This window comes from Triticum aestivum, chromosome 3B (genome assembly GCF_018294505.1).
Source record: "Triticum aestivum cultivar Chinese Spring chromosome 3B, IWGSC CS RefSeq v2.1, whole genome shotgun sequence".
Classification (NCBI taxonomy): Eukaryota; Viridiplantae; Streptophyta; class Magnoliopsida; order Poales; family Poaceae; genus Triticum; species Triticum aestivum.
Genome location: NC_057801.1, coordinates 261,527,880 through 261,543,137, shown reverse-complemented (window position 1 = coordinate 261,543,137; position 15,258 = coordinate 261,527,880).

The following is a 15,258-nucleotide window of genomic DNA, read 5'->3' as shown; positions in this document are numbered from 1 at the left end:
CGGTTTCAGTTAGCAGCAGTAGCGAAGGAATCGCTCCATCGGGTTCAGTTAACAGCCATCGATCGATCGCTCAGGTTCAGTAACGCGTAGCCTGCAGCGCAATTGCTCGGGTTCAGTTAGAGCCCAACGCCTCGCTCGGGTTCAGTTAGAGCCAATTCCTCGCACACACGCGCGTACGTACGAGAGAAACGCGCATCGCTCTCCCACCGTAACCGGCAACTCCCCAAAATTTTCCTCCCCCTCGCTTCTACCACGGTTTTTGCCGTCATGGACGGCCCAAAGAATGTCATGCAGCTGCGTCCCCGGCCCGCCCAGGACGAAAAGCCCATTCTCTGTCATGATTTTTTGTCATAGAAGTAGGAGCCCACCACATCTATGATGATACCGGATTTTGTCACAATTATCGTCATAGAAGTGTCATATGTATGACAGAAAAAAAAATTCGTTCGGCCCAAAATGTCATGGATGTGTCTTTTTTTGTAGTGCTTACTAGCATAATAGATAACATTCAATTTCTTATCAACTCTTTGCCCTAGAACAGCACCTACAGCATAATCACTAGCATCACACATAATTTCAAAGGGTAAATTCCAATCAGGTGGCTGAACAACAGGTGCAGAGACTAATGCTTTCTTAAGTATTTCAAATGCTTCTACACAATCATCATCAAAGACAAATGGTACATCTTTTTGTAATAAATTGGTCAGAGGCCAAGAGATTTTTGAGAAGTCCTTAATGAACCTTCTGTAAAATCCGGCGTGACCAAGGAAACTTCTTATACCTTTGATGTCCTTGGGACATGGCATCTTTTCAATAGCATCAACCTTGGCTTTATCAACTTCAATACCTCTTTCAAAAACTTTATGCCCCAAGACAATACCTTCATTCACCATAAAGTGGCACTTTTCCCATTTCAAGACAAGATTAGTTTCTTCGCATCTCTGCAACACTCGAGCAAGATTGCTCAAGCAATCATCAAAAGAGGAACCATAGACAGAAAAGTCATCCATGAAAACCTCACAAATTTTCTTGCAAAAGTCAGAGAATATAGCCATCATGCATCTTTGAAAGGTAGCAGGTGCATTACATAAACCGAAAGGCATACGTCTATAAGCAAAAGTACCAAAAGGGCATGTAAAAGTAGTCTTTGATTGATCTTTAGCCGACACAGGTATTTGAGAAAAACCAGAATAACCATCGAGAAAGCAATAATGTGTATGTTTGCATAATCTTTCTAGCATTTGATCAATAAAAGGTAAGGGGTAATTATCTTTCTTAGTAGCAGTCTTTAATTTGCGGAAATCAATTACCATCCTATACCCTGTGGTAATTCTTTGCGGAATCAATTCATCTTTATCATTAGGGACAACAGTAATACCTCCCTTCTTAGGGACACAATGGACAGGACTTACCCACTGACTATCAGCAACGGGATAAATTATACCTGCCTCTAGAAGCTTGAGTATTTCCTTTCTTACCACTTATTGCATTTTAGGATTCAAACGTCGTTGAGGATCACAAACTGGTTTGGCATTAGCTTCCAAATTTATTTTATGTTGACATAGAGTGGGACTGATGCCCTTAAGATCATCCAGAGTATATCCAATAGCGGCACGGTGCTTCTTCAGAGTTTTCAATAATCTTTCCTCTTCATGCTCTGAAAGGTTAGTGCTAATAATGACAGGATATATTTTCTTTTCATCAAGATAAGCATATTTAAGATTATCAGGCAACGGTTTAAGCTCAAACATGGGATCACCCTTGGGTGGAGGAGGATCCCCTAGGATTTCAACAGGCAAATTGTGTTGCAGAATAGGTTCATGTTTAAAGAATACTTCATCTATTTCCCTTCTTTCATTCATGAACATATCATTTTCATGGTTTAGCAAATGGTGTTCTAAAGGATCACTAGGAGGTACAGCAATAGAAGCAAGACCAATAATTTCATCCTTACTTGGCAATTCTTCCTCACGATGTTGTTTACTAAATTTAGAGAAATTAAACTCATGAACCATATCATCCAAGCCAACAGTAACAACATTCCTTTTGCGGTCTATCGTAGCATTAACAGTATTCAAGATGGGTCTACCAAATATAATGAGACAAAAGCTATCTTGTGGAGAACCAAGAACAATAAAATCAGCGGAATATTTGGTTTTCCCACACAAGACTTCAACATCTCTAACAATTCCCACTGGTGAAATAGTATCTCTATTGGCAAGTTTAATTGTGACATGAATTTCTTCTAACTCAGCAGGTGCAATCTCATGCATAATTTCTTTGTATAATTCAATGGGTATAACACTAGCACTAGCACCCATATCACATAAGCCATGATAACAATGATCTCCTATTTTAACAGAAATAACAGGCATGCCTACCACAGGTCTATGTTTATCTCTATCACAGGGTTTAGCAATTCTAGCAGTTTCACCAAAGAATTAAATAACATGCCCATCAATATTATCAGACAAGAGATCTTTAACAAAAGCAATATTAGGTTCTACTTTGACTTGCTCAGGTGGTGTATAAGTCCTAGTATTGCTTTTACAAACAACAGTTGAAGCTTTAGCATGATCCTTCATTCTAACAGGGAAAGGTGGTTTCTCAACATAAGAAGTGGGAACAATAGGATCATTGTAAGTGACAGTCTTTTCTTCAACTTTAATAGGTGCAGCTACTTTTACTTCTATGGGAGGATGATATTTAAACCACTTCTCCTTGGGGAGATCAACATAAGTAGCAAAAGATTCATAGAAAGAAGCTACTATCTCAGAGTCAAGTCCATATTTAGTGCTAAACTTACGGAAAATATCGGTATCCATAAAAGACTTAACACAATCAAACTTAGGTGTCATACCTGACTCCTTACCTTCGTCGAGGTCCCAATCTTCAGAGTTGCGTTTAATTCTATCCAATATATTCCATCTAAATTCAATAGGCTTCATCATAAAAGAGCCAGCACAAGAAGTATCGAGCATGGTGCGATTGTTACCAGAAAGCCGAGCATAAAAACTTTACATAATCACTTCTTTCGTGAGCTCATGATTGGGGCATGAATATAACATTGATTTAAGCCTCCCCCAAGCTTGAGCGATGCTTTCTCCTTCGCGAGGCCAAAAATTATATATATAATTGGGATCACGATGAACAAGATGCATAGGGTAATACTTTTGATTAAATTCCAATTTCAATCTTTTATAGTTCCATGATCTCATATCATCACATAGCCTATACCATGTCAATGCGTCTCCCTCCAAAGATAAAGGGAAAGCCTTCTTCTTAACAACATCATCGGGTATACCTGCAAGCTTAAATAGTCCACAAATATCATCCACGTAGCGTAGATGTTCGTCAGGATGCTTTGTTCCATCTCCTGCAAAAGTGTTATCTAGCAGTTTTTCCATCATACCCGAAGGAATCTGAAAAGGAGTTTCATTTTCAGTAGGTTCAGTGGGTTCAGTAGGTTCAGTAGGTTGAGTAGCAACTCTTGGCTCAACTGGACGGGGTGAAGATACCCTGAACAAGCCCCTCAAACAATTACTTTCCATAGTAACAAGTGACAGAAAATTTCAGCACACTAAATAAAATTTTCCTTACCAAATTCCACCTACCAAAGGCGCTTCACTCCCCGGCAACGGCGCCAGAAAAGAGTCTTGATGACCCACAAGTATAGGGGATCTATCGTAGTCCTTTCAATAAGTAAGAGTGTCGAACCCAACGAGGAGCAGAAGGAAATGATAAGCGGTTTTCAGCAAGGTATTCTCTGCAAGTACTGAAATAAGTGGTAACAGATAGTTTTGTGATAAGATAAATTGTAACGATCAACAAGTAAAAAAAGTAAATAAAGTGCAGCAAGGTGGCCCAATCCTTTTTGTAGCAAAGGACAAGCCTGGACAAACTCTTATAATAGGAAAAGCGCTCCCGAGGACACATGGGGATATCGTCAAGCTAGTTTTCATCACGCTCATATGATTCGCGTTCGGTACTTTGATAATTTGATATGTGGGTGGACCGGTGCTTGGGTGTTGTTCTTACTTGAACAAGCATCCCACTTATGATTAACCTCTATTGCAAGAATCCGCAACTACAACAAAAGTATTAAGGTAAACCTAACCATAGCATGAAACATATGTATCCAAATCAGCCCCTTACAAAGCAACGCATAAACTAGGGTTTAAGCTTCTGTCACTCTAGCAACCCATCATCTACTTATTACTTCCCAATGCCTTCCTCTAGGCCCAAATAATGGTGAAGTGTTATGTAGTCAACGTTCACATAACACCACTAGAGGTTAGACAACATACATCTTATCAAAATATCGAACGAATACCAAATTCACATGACTACTAATAGCAAGACTTCTCCCTTGTCCTCAGGAACAAACGTAACTACTCACAAAGCATATTCATGTTCATAATCAGAGGGGTAATAATGTGCATAAAGGATCTGAACATATGATCTTCCACCAAATAAACCAACTAGCATCAACTACAAGGAGTAATCAACACTACTAGCAACCTACTAGCACCAATCCCGGACTTGGAGACAAGAATTGGATACAAGAGATGAACTAGGGTTTGGAGATGAGATGGTGCTGGTGAAGATGTTGATGGAGATTGCCCTCTCCCGATGAGAGGAGCGTTGGTGATGACGATGGTGATGATTTCCCCCTCCCGGAGGGAAGTGTCCCCGGCAGAACAGCTCTGCCGGAGCCCTAGATTGGTTCCGCCAAGGTTCTGCCTCGTGGCGGCGGAGTCTCGTCCCGAAAGGTTGCCTGCTATTTTTTTCTCATCGAAAGACTTCATATAGGAGAAGATGGACGTCGGAGAGACACCAGGGGGCCCACGAGGTAGGGGGCGCACCCAGGGGGGGCGCACCCCCACCCTCGTGAGCAGGGTGTGGGCCCCCTGGCCTTCATCTTTGGCGATGATTTTTCTTTATTTTTATTCAGTTGCACAGAATAGTCCTTCAATATTTGCTCCTTTTCCAGCCCAGAATTCCAGCTGCCGGCATTCTCCCTCTTCATGTAAACCTTGTAAAATAAGAGAGAATATCCATAAGTATTGTGACATAACATGAAATAACAGCCCATAATGCAATAAATATTGACATAAAAGCATGATGCAAAATGGACATATCATCCCTCACGTGGAGTAGATCCGGTACGGATGAGCAATGCTTTATCTCAAATGAGCTATCACAATGCTCCCCTAGCTAGGAGATGGGAGAGACCTATTTATAGTCGTAGTACAAATGGGGGTCAAAGTGAAGGGGTACAAGGGCATCAGGCCGAGGCTGCGGTCACTCAGGCATCAAATGTACGGTCTCTACCAGTCGTCCGGTCGCTCGCGGAGGTCCGGACGTCCGGTAGGATCGGACATCCGCTGTTTTGGCTCGGGTGCAGGTTTGTCGGACATCCGATGGCTTCGGTCTTCCGTTAATTTCCTCTCGGGTGCCCAGTTGCCGAACGTCCGGGGCGGCCGGTCGTCCGGACTGGATCGGTCGTCCGGTGCCTGGAGCTTTGGCTGGCCTTCCTTCTCTCGGCTGTAGCAACCTTCAGGGGTCGGACGTTCGGGCTCGGCCGGTCGTCCGGTGCCTGTAGCTTCCCAAGTAGCTCTTCTTCTTGATGTTCATGCTTGGTGTCCTTGCCACCTTTTCCATTGGGTATAGCAGTCCCGTGGCTCTCCTTCAAGTACCTGATCACACACAGAGTCTCCGTATGAGGTAGTAGCCAAGTCTCGTGAGTAGAGAGAGGGAGTTCAGAGAGGAGCGAGTTCACCTTATCTTCAATAGCCTTTGCTCTAGCTCTTGTCATGTGTCCAAGTGGTGTTGAGGGAGATGTAGGTACGTCCATGGGGATGAGCGAGGGATGCTCCGCATCATCTCCCCCCCTTGGAAATATCCGACCTCGGATCAAGTGTTTCATCACCATGGTATGGCGCGAGGTCCTTGACGTTGAAGATGTCGCTCACATTGTACTTGCCTCGTGGGAGGTCTATCCTGTAGGCATTGTCATTGTAGCGTGCTAGCACCTTGAAGGGTCCATCGGCTCGAGGGAGAAGTTTGGACTTGCGTTCGTTGGGGAAGCGGTCCTTGCGAAGGTGTAGCCACACGAGATCGCCAATGTTGAAGATCATGGGTTGCTTGTTGACGTTGAGCTTGGTCGCTAGTCGTTGTACTGGCGCTCGATGGTGTGCCTTGTATCCTCGTGCATCTTCTTGATGTAGCTTGCCTGTGCACTCGCATCCATGTTGGTGCGCTCTAGTAGAGGAATAGGTAGAATGTCCAATGGTGACAACGGGTTGAAGTCGTAGACGACCTCGAAGGGGGACTTGCTGGTAGTTGAATGTCTTGCACGGTTGTAGGCGTACTCGGCGATGGGTAGACATGCCTCCATGTTCTTCTTGATCAACACGCGAAGTAGAGTGGAGAGTGTCCGGTTCGTCACCTCCGTTTGGCCGTCGGTTTGAGGATGGTATGCGGATGAGAACAAGAGCTTGATTCCGAGCTTGGCGCATAAGGTCTTCCAAAAGTAACTCAATAACTTGACGTCACGATCGGAGGCGATTGTCTTTGGTACTCCATGGAGTCGCAAGATTTCCCTACAAAAGAGATTTGCAATGTGTGAAGCATCGCCTATTTTGTTGCAAGGAATGAAATGTGCTATCTTAGAAAATCGGTCCACAACAACAAACACGGAATCCTTTCCATTTTGAGTTCTAGGCAAACCAAGTACAAAATCCATGCTAATGTCTTCCCAAGGTTGATAAGGAATAGGAAGAGGCATGTAAAGACCATGGGATTGAGCTTTAGACTTAGCTTTGTGACATGTAGAGCATCGCTTGGTGAAACGTGAGACGTCGCGGAACATCTTGGGCCAAAATTAGTTCTTGGAGAGCGTGGCGAATGTCTTGTCACGTCCAAAACGTCCCATGAGTCCGCCTCCATGAGCCTCTAGCAAAAGTAGCAAATGAAGAGAAGACTCGGGAATGCATGGTTTGTTAGCTCTCATAAGATAACCATCCTTGATGTAATATTGTTCCCAAGATGTATGCGTCAAACATTTAGCATAAGGAGTAGTAAAAGATGGATCATTAGCATACAAGTCTTTTATGTGATCAAAGCCAATAACATTCAACTCAAGTTTAGTGACAAGCGTGCATATGCGTGAAAGTGCATCCGCAACTACATTTTCCTTACCCTTAATGTACTTGATCACATAGGGGAAAGATTCAATAAATTCACTCCATTTGGCATGACGCTTGTTCAACTTAGTTTGACCTTTTAAGTACTTAAGCGTTTCATGATCGGTATGGATGACAAACTCATCAGGTCTAAGATAATGTTCCCAAACATGTAGCACACGCACTAAAGCATACAATTCTTTGTCATAGATGGGGTAGTTAAGTTGAGCACCGGAGAGTTTTTCACTAAAATATGCAATGGCTCGTTTTTCTTGCATCAAAACTCCGCCAATTCCGGTACCACTTGCATCACAATGAACCTCAAAAGTTTTCTCAAAGTTGGGCAACAAGAATCGGAGCATGAGTAAGCAAAGATTTGAGCTCGTCAAAAGCGGTGGATTGCAAAGATCCCCAAACAAAAGGAGCATTCTTCTTACTCAAAGCGTGCAAAGGAGCGGCAATAGTGCTAAAGTCTTCCACAAAGCGACGATAAAAACCCGCAAGACCAAGAAAGCTACGCACTTGTTGCAAATTGGTGGGTTGGGGCCAAGTTTTAATTGCTTCAATTTTAGATCCATCAACATGGACACCCTTGGAAGAGACAACAAAACCCAAGAAAATGAGTTTGTCAACACCAAACATGCATTTTTTCAAGTTGGCATAAAGACGTTCCTTGCGAAGGGTTTGCAAAACATCCCTAACATGATTAAGATGCTCTTTCATGGATTTGCTAAAAACAAGAATGTCATCAAAGTAAACCACAACAAAGACTCCAATATAAGGGCGAAGCACATAATGCATAAGACGCATGAAAGTACCGGGAGCTTCCGATAAACCCATAGGCATAACTAGCCACTCATATAAGCCAAATTTGGTTTTGAAAGCATTTTTCCATTCATCACCCTCTTGTATGCGGATTTGATAATAGCCACTTTTAAGATCAATTTTTGAGAAAAAGGCGGCACCGCTAAGTTCATCAAGCATATCATCTAGGCGAGGAATGGGATGCCTATAGCGAACGGTAATAGCATTTATAGGTCTACAATCGGAACACATGCGGAAACTTCCATCTTGCTTAGGCACAAGTATAACGGGAATGGCACAAGGACTTAAGCTTTCACGTACATGACCATTGTCGATTATTTATTGTACTTGCCATTGGATCCCCTTAGTTTCTTCGGGGTTGACGCGTATGGAGCTTTGTTTGGGAGAGGCGCTCCGGGGATGAGGTCGATTCGATTCTCAATGCCTCGTAGAGGAGGTAGACCCGGAGGTAGCTCATCGGGGAAATCATCTTGGAATTCCTGCAAAAGAGATTGAAACACTAAAGGTAGCTCATGAGAGGTGTTAGTTTTTGGTTCCCCATCCTTGCACACAAGAACAAAGTGCATAACACTCGATGGGTTCTCACACACTTCTCTCATCTCACTTTTTGTGGCAAATAGGATTAGGTTTTTCTCTCTATGCAAAGAGGCGCTCAAGTTTGGCTTGTGGCTCTCACTCACTTTATGGTGGATCACTTTCTCACTCTTCTCTCCACGATGTGTGGCTTGCTTGTCGGCTATCACTTGACTAGGAGACATTGGTCGTAGCACATACTCCTTCCCTTTCATCTTGAAGCTATAGTGATTGGTATGCCCATTGTGGATGACACCATGGTCAAATTGCCATGGTCGACCAAGAAGGAGGTGGAAAACGGTCATTGGGACCACATCACACTCCAAAGTGTCCTCATATGCACCAATTTTGAAGGAGACTTGGAACATATGCTCAACTCGTATAGTGCCGGAGTCACTTAGCCATTGAACCTTGTAGGGGTGCGGGTGCTTCCTCTTGACCAATTAAAGCTTGGAGCATAGTTCTTCACTTGCCAAGTTGTGACAACTACCTCCATCGATGATGACCCTGACGGACTGTCCATTGATGCCGGCCTTTGTGTGGAAGATGTGGCATCTTTGGTCTTCTTCTTGTTGATGTTGAAGAGTCAAGACCTTGGAGGCAACGAGAGCAGGGCTCGGATCCTCATCACAAAAGACTTGATCATCTTCATCCTCGTTCATGCGCTGGTGCATGGCCACTTGCTCAAGAGCTTCCATCTCCTCATCACTCATGGAGTCATAGGTGCCATCATCGTTGAGGATCATGGTGCGCTTGTTTGTGCATTCATAGGACTTGTGGCCTCGGCCACCGCAAGTGAAACACTTGAAGGAGCTTGTCTTGATGGTCTCATCGGTCGGAGTAGATGATGAAGCACGCGGCTTGAAGTTGCTTGTAGTAGGAGGAAGACGACTTGAACTTGAAGAAGTTTCTTGTAACTTGGCTTGTCGTCATTGCTTGGAGAAGGCTTGGTTGATGTAGAGGTTGGAGGAGTTGTTGAAACTTGGTTGTTGGAGAAGCCATAGGGCTTGGATGAGTACTTGGCATACTTGAAGTCATCTTGCACTTGACGTTCCGCCTTTGTAGCTTGATGTACGAGCTCAATGAGGTTGGAGTAGGGTTAGAAGTTGGCGATCTTCTTGATGGGATGATTGAGTCCATTCAAGAATAGTGCCATTGTTTGCTCATCATCTTCCGTGACATTGGCTCGAATCATGGCTATCTCCATTTCCTTGTAGTATTCTTCAACACTCTTTGTTCCTTGCTTGAGGAGTTGTAGCTTCTTGAAAAGATCGCGGTTGTAGTAGGTGGGCACAAAACGTGCTCGCATGACTTCCTTCATTTGAGCCAAAGTGATGATAGGTGGTTCACCTCTTGCTTCACGGCGCTCAAGGACTTGTTCCCACCATATGAGCACATAGTCTTGGAACTCAAGTGATGCCATAGCAATCTTCTTCTCTTCCTCATAGTTGTGCAAACGAAAGATTTTGTCGACCTTCAATGCCCATGAAAGGTACTCTTTGGGATCATTGCTTCCATTGAACTTGGGCATTGTGAATTTGAGCTTGCCATAGCATTGTTCTTCATTGTGTTGTTGGCGATGGTGATGATGACGCCCTTGACGTAGAGGGTAGTCATCCTCATGTTGCTCTTGGTGTGGAGGAAGTCCATGATCAACTTGCTCTTGTTGAACTTGAGGTCGAAGTGGAGCTTGACGAGCTTGTGAAGGAGCTTGAGGAACTTGACGTTGCACTCGCGGTTGGTAGTTCCTCTCTTGGATTTCTTCATGAAGGGCTTCCTCTTGATTGCGCCCTCCACGATTGCGGTTGGCCATGGCTCGACTTGATTCTTGAAGGGCATGTTGCGCCTCAAGAGCTTGCGCTTCACGTAGTAGTTGTTGTTGAAGACGTTGAGCCTCGGCGTCTTGTTGCTCTTGGTGTAGACGCGACGTTCTTCTTCTTGGCGCCGTAGTCGTTGTCGTTCTTGAGCTTGAGCAAAAGCAACTTGGTTTGAGTGAGGACGAGGGACTTGCTCATCGACTTGCTCTTGTGAATGCTTGTCGTGTAGCGGGTTGCGAGATGCATGATGGTCTTGACGCGTGGCTCGTCGAAGAGTGTTCGATGACGGTGTACTTGAGCCGGAGAAGGAGTCGTCGGAGTGTCAACTTGAGTGGCTCCGTCTTGAGTGTGAAGAAGTTGAAGGAGGCTGGTTCACCAACAAGGCGCAGATCTCGTCCATCCTTGCATCGTTCTCTTGCTTATGCACGTCGAGCTTGTTATCGAAGTAGTCCTTGGTACGTTGCTCGGAGAGTCGCAAGTCGGTGGCGAGGTTGTCGATGCGTTCGTTCATAGCTTGTTGCTCTTGATGCAACGCTCGTTGTGCCCCAAAGAGGTGGCTCTTGGTGATGTATGATGACATGTCGTCGTCTTGCTCGATGAAGAGTGGGTTGGTAGAAGTACTTGGCCTATCCATCATTCCAAGCAAAATGTGAGTGGTAGAAAGAGAAGAACTTATACCAATGTACCTTGACCGATGTTGACGATGAATCAAGTTCACTCAAATGCGGACAATGAAATAGCACTATTGGTACCAATCCTTGTCGGTTCTCACACCTACACAAGTAAAAGCTTATGGTGGAGCTTGGTTAGGATGGTGGCACAAAATTTGATGCAATTGTAAGTGAGCTTCAATAATGTTGGAAAAGATTCACAAATTTGCAAATGCAACAAGTAGACCAAGCAAATAATGGTACACGGAAACACACACACAAATAGATAAATGGGATTGTGCAAACCAAAAGTGAGCCAAAATGTGGAATCCATGAAAATGCTCTTGTTGCACAATACACGAGAGACGCTAGCACGATTGCACAATAGGCGGATACGGAACTTGTGCACAACCTGCTAGGCAAAAATGCAACGATCTCGATCCCAAGTATGCTATATGTATGGTATTTCGGTGCTATGATCCAAGATGATCCAATATGACAATCTTAGTGTAGTAGGATGCTATGGTTCTTGCTCATAAGCTCTTTGCTTATCTTTCCTCTTTGCTTAAAAGCTTGGGTGGCTCTTTCACTTTTGAGCTCTTTTCTCATGCAAAACTTCACGAACCAAGATAGCAATTGTGTATGCTATGACAATTTTGTGACACACAAGTTGATGCCAAGATATTCACCACTGTGGTATGGTATGTATGCTATGGAGTATGATCACTAATGTGCACAAGTCACGTTGCCGGCAATACTCAATGGCTAGTCTCGATGGGTAAGCTATGCAAAAGTAAGGCGATGTGGGTATCAATACAATTGCAAGGTATGACAAAGATGTCGTCGAGGTTACCGTCCTTGGCAATGATGAGACCATTGCGAAGATGAACGCGGTGATGATGGTGTCCAACCGTACCTATATAGCCGAAACACAATAGGACATGGGAGCCACAACTCAAAATCTCAAAGACCAAAACGTGTCCAAATCGTCATAGGAGGTAGTGGGGGGTGATGGTGGTGTATGTGGGTTTGGAAGATGTGGTGGAAGGTGAGGATGTGGTGGTGGCCGAACTGAACAAGATTCAGTTTCGTCAGAGTTACACGGCGTCCGGGTGGTCACGGTCGTCCGGTCGTCGGACGTCCGGCAGGGTCCGGTCGTCCGTAACCTGGGCGAAAATCGGGCACGGGATGAACAGCACGATTTCGGGGAGGAAGAAGATGGTGATGTCGAAATCGAGCGGATTTGTGGATGGAAAAGGGTGGGGAGGGAGGGAAAAGCTAGATCCACACGTGGCAACACAAATCCATGGACCAAAACCAACAAAATTTCAACTCACCAACAAATCACAAAAAAAATTGGGGCTATTTTTGGTGGGGAATTTTTGGATTTAGGAAGAAAACAACAAAATCAAGCTAGAAAACACGGGGTAGGGGCTCCAAAAACGTGATCAACATGGCTCATGATACCAAGATGATGTAGGGTAGAACCCTATGGGGCCGATCTTTCACGTTTGGAGTGGATCCTACGGGGAAACACGAAGAACGCGCGGAAGAACACAAGGGAAATCACGGGGAGAAACGAGAGAAACACTCAACCGACAAGTGATTGATCACACAAGGGCTAGATCATTGAAAGCACAAGGTAACACATGATCCAAAGTCAACAAAGGGAAGATACAAGAGTAACCGTTCTTCTCCGTGAGGAGGTCTTGATTGTCTTCTCCGGATGGAGGCCTTGAATCCGAATGGATCTTCTCCGAAGAGGCACGGTCCCTCACGTGGAGTAGATCTGGTACGGATGAGCAATGCTCTATCTCAAACGAGCTATCACAATGCTCCCCTAGCTAGGACATGGAAGAGACCTATTTATAGTCGTAGTACAAATGGGGGTCAAAGTGAAGGGGTACAAGGGCATCAGCCCGAGGCTGCGGTCACTTAGGCGTCGGACGTCCGGTCTCTACCGGTCGTCCGGTCGCTCGCGAAGGTCCGGACGTCCGGTAGGATCGGACATCCGCTGTTTTGGCTCGGGTGCAGGTTTGTCGGACGTCCGGTGGCTTCGGTCTTCCGTTAATTTCCTCTCGGGTGCCCAGTTGCCGGACGTCCGGGGCGGCCGGTCCTCCGCTCGCTGGGAGTCGCCGGTCGTCCGGACTGGGCCGGTCGTCCGGTGCCTGGAGCTTTGGCTGGCCTTCCTTCTCTAGGCTGTAGCAACCTTCAGGGGTCGGACGTCCGGGCCCGGCCGGTCGTCCGGTGCCTGTAGCTTCCCAAGTAGCTCTTCTTCTTGATGTTCATGCTTGGTGTCCTTGCCACCTTGGCCATTGGGTATAGTTGTCCCGTGGCTCTCCTCCAAGTACCTGATCACACACAGAGTCTTCGTATGAGGTAGTAGCCAAGTCTCGTGAGTAGAGAGAGGGAGTTCGGAGAGGAGCGAGTTCACCTTATCTTCAATAGTATTTGCTCTAACTCTTGCCATTGGTCCAAGTGGTGTTGAGGGAGATGTAGGTACATCCATGGGAATGAGCGAGGGATGCTCCGCATCAAATGGGGCATTGCCGACGATACAAGGTTAAATCATTGGTGACCATTGAATTCCCTCCATGCCGCCACACCTGCTCCAATCGGTCTCCCCGATCCTGATGAATGCTACTGTTCAGTGCCTCCTGGACGGTGATCTTGGCACCTGGAATGAGGACACGGTTTGCGCTTTCTTCTTTCCATGCAGATATTGCTTATGAGATTATGCAGCTTCCTGTTAGCCGACATGGAGGTGACGATTATGCTAGATGGCCTCACACCAAGTTTGGCTAGTACTCGGTTCGGTCGACCTACAATCTGGCTCGATCTACACAGTTCTAGCAAGCTCAGAGCGCTAATGGTCACGGCATGGCATGGACTATGTTGCTGCAGAAAGGAGCCGGAAGGCCATTTGGTCAATCAAGGCACCGAACACGATGAAAGTGGTCATGTGGAGGTTTGCACATGATTGTTTTCCCTCAGGTGTCCAATTCCAGCGCCACCATGTTTCAACGTCGGACCTGTGTTGTTTTCTACCATGTTCCAACTCGTGGTAATTAGATATTAGGGATCGTAAGAGATGTTATATTGTATATATGCATGAACGTGTACTATATGTAGTAGCGGCGAATAGATATACGAAAACTTGTTGTTCGACCAAGCACGGAGAAAGACATGTCACTTCTCTATATTCATGACGATGTTGTGTAATGGTTCCTTCATTGCTATATGTAGTAGCTAGCGTCAAGTTGAATGGAAAACATAAAATGAAAATGAAAACCCTAAATGTAAAAGAGTTGAATGGTAAACACAAAAAGAAAAGGAAAACACAAAATGAAACCCCTAAACCCTAAACCCCTCCTTTAAAAAAACCTAAACCCCAGCGCTCGGCTGAGCCTGACGCGTGACGACCTTTTAGTCCCGGTTGGTGTTACCAATCGGGACTAAAGGTCCTCTTGCCTGAGCGCCCCACAGCGGCCACGTGGAGCCCCTTTAGTCCCGATTCCTGAGTCCCGGTTGCACAACCAGGACTAAAGGCCCTTACGAACCGAAACTAATGTCCTGTTTTCTACTAGTGGCGACATGACAAAGAGTATCGAGCATTCCCCTTTGTTATGTCGGTTTGTTCGGGAGGTCTAGGTGCAGGTGAAGCAATCCTTTGGTGTTAAGCTATGTCATTCGAATTTTACTTAACCAAGGGAATGGCTATTCGACTTCCTCTTGCAGGTCAACGATCTGGTGGCCACGGTGATGATTGTGACTATCAGGCACATCCAGGAGGCGCACAATTTAGCTAGGAATAATGAGGAGGAGCCTCATCCACGTCTTACAACCTTCAAGATCATGACTTATGTAGACCTGATTGTGCAGCACTTCTTAAAACCATTTCCTGAGCATAGACGTGAGACCCTGCTTCAAGCACTTCGTGGTCTCCGCCATCGTCAGGTACCTTATATTTCATGTCTGATGCTGCCATTTTCCCCAATCTAGGCAAGTTGGGTGCACGTGTTGTCACACCGAATCAAGACGGTCAGTGTGTTGTGGCATATGATGTGAATCTTTCTATAGGACTCCTGCTCTGGAATGGCCCTTCGTCATGCGGTGTATCTTGCACGGGATGAAGGTTGCAGCTCGATGATCTTTGCTTCAGATTGCTTCTCGTTGGTGCAGCGACTAAATTCTTCTTTGTGATCG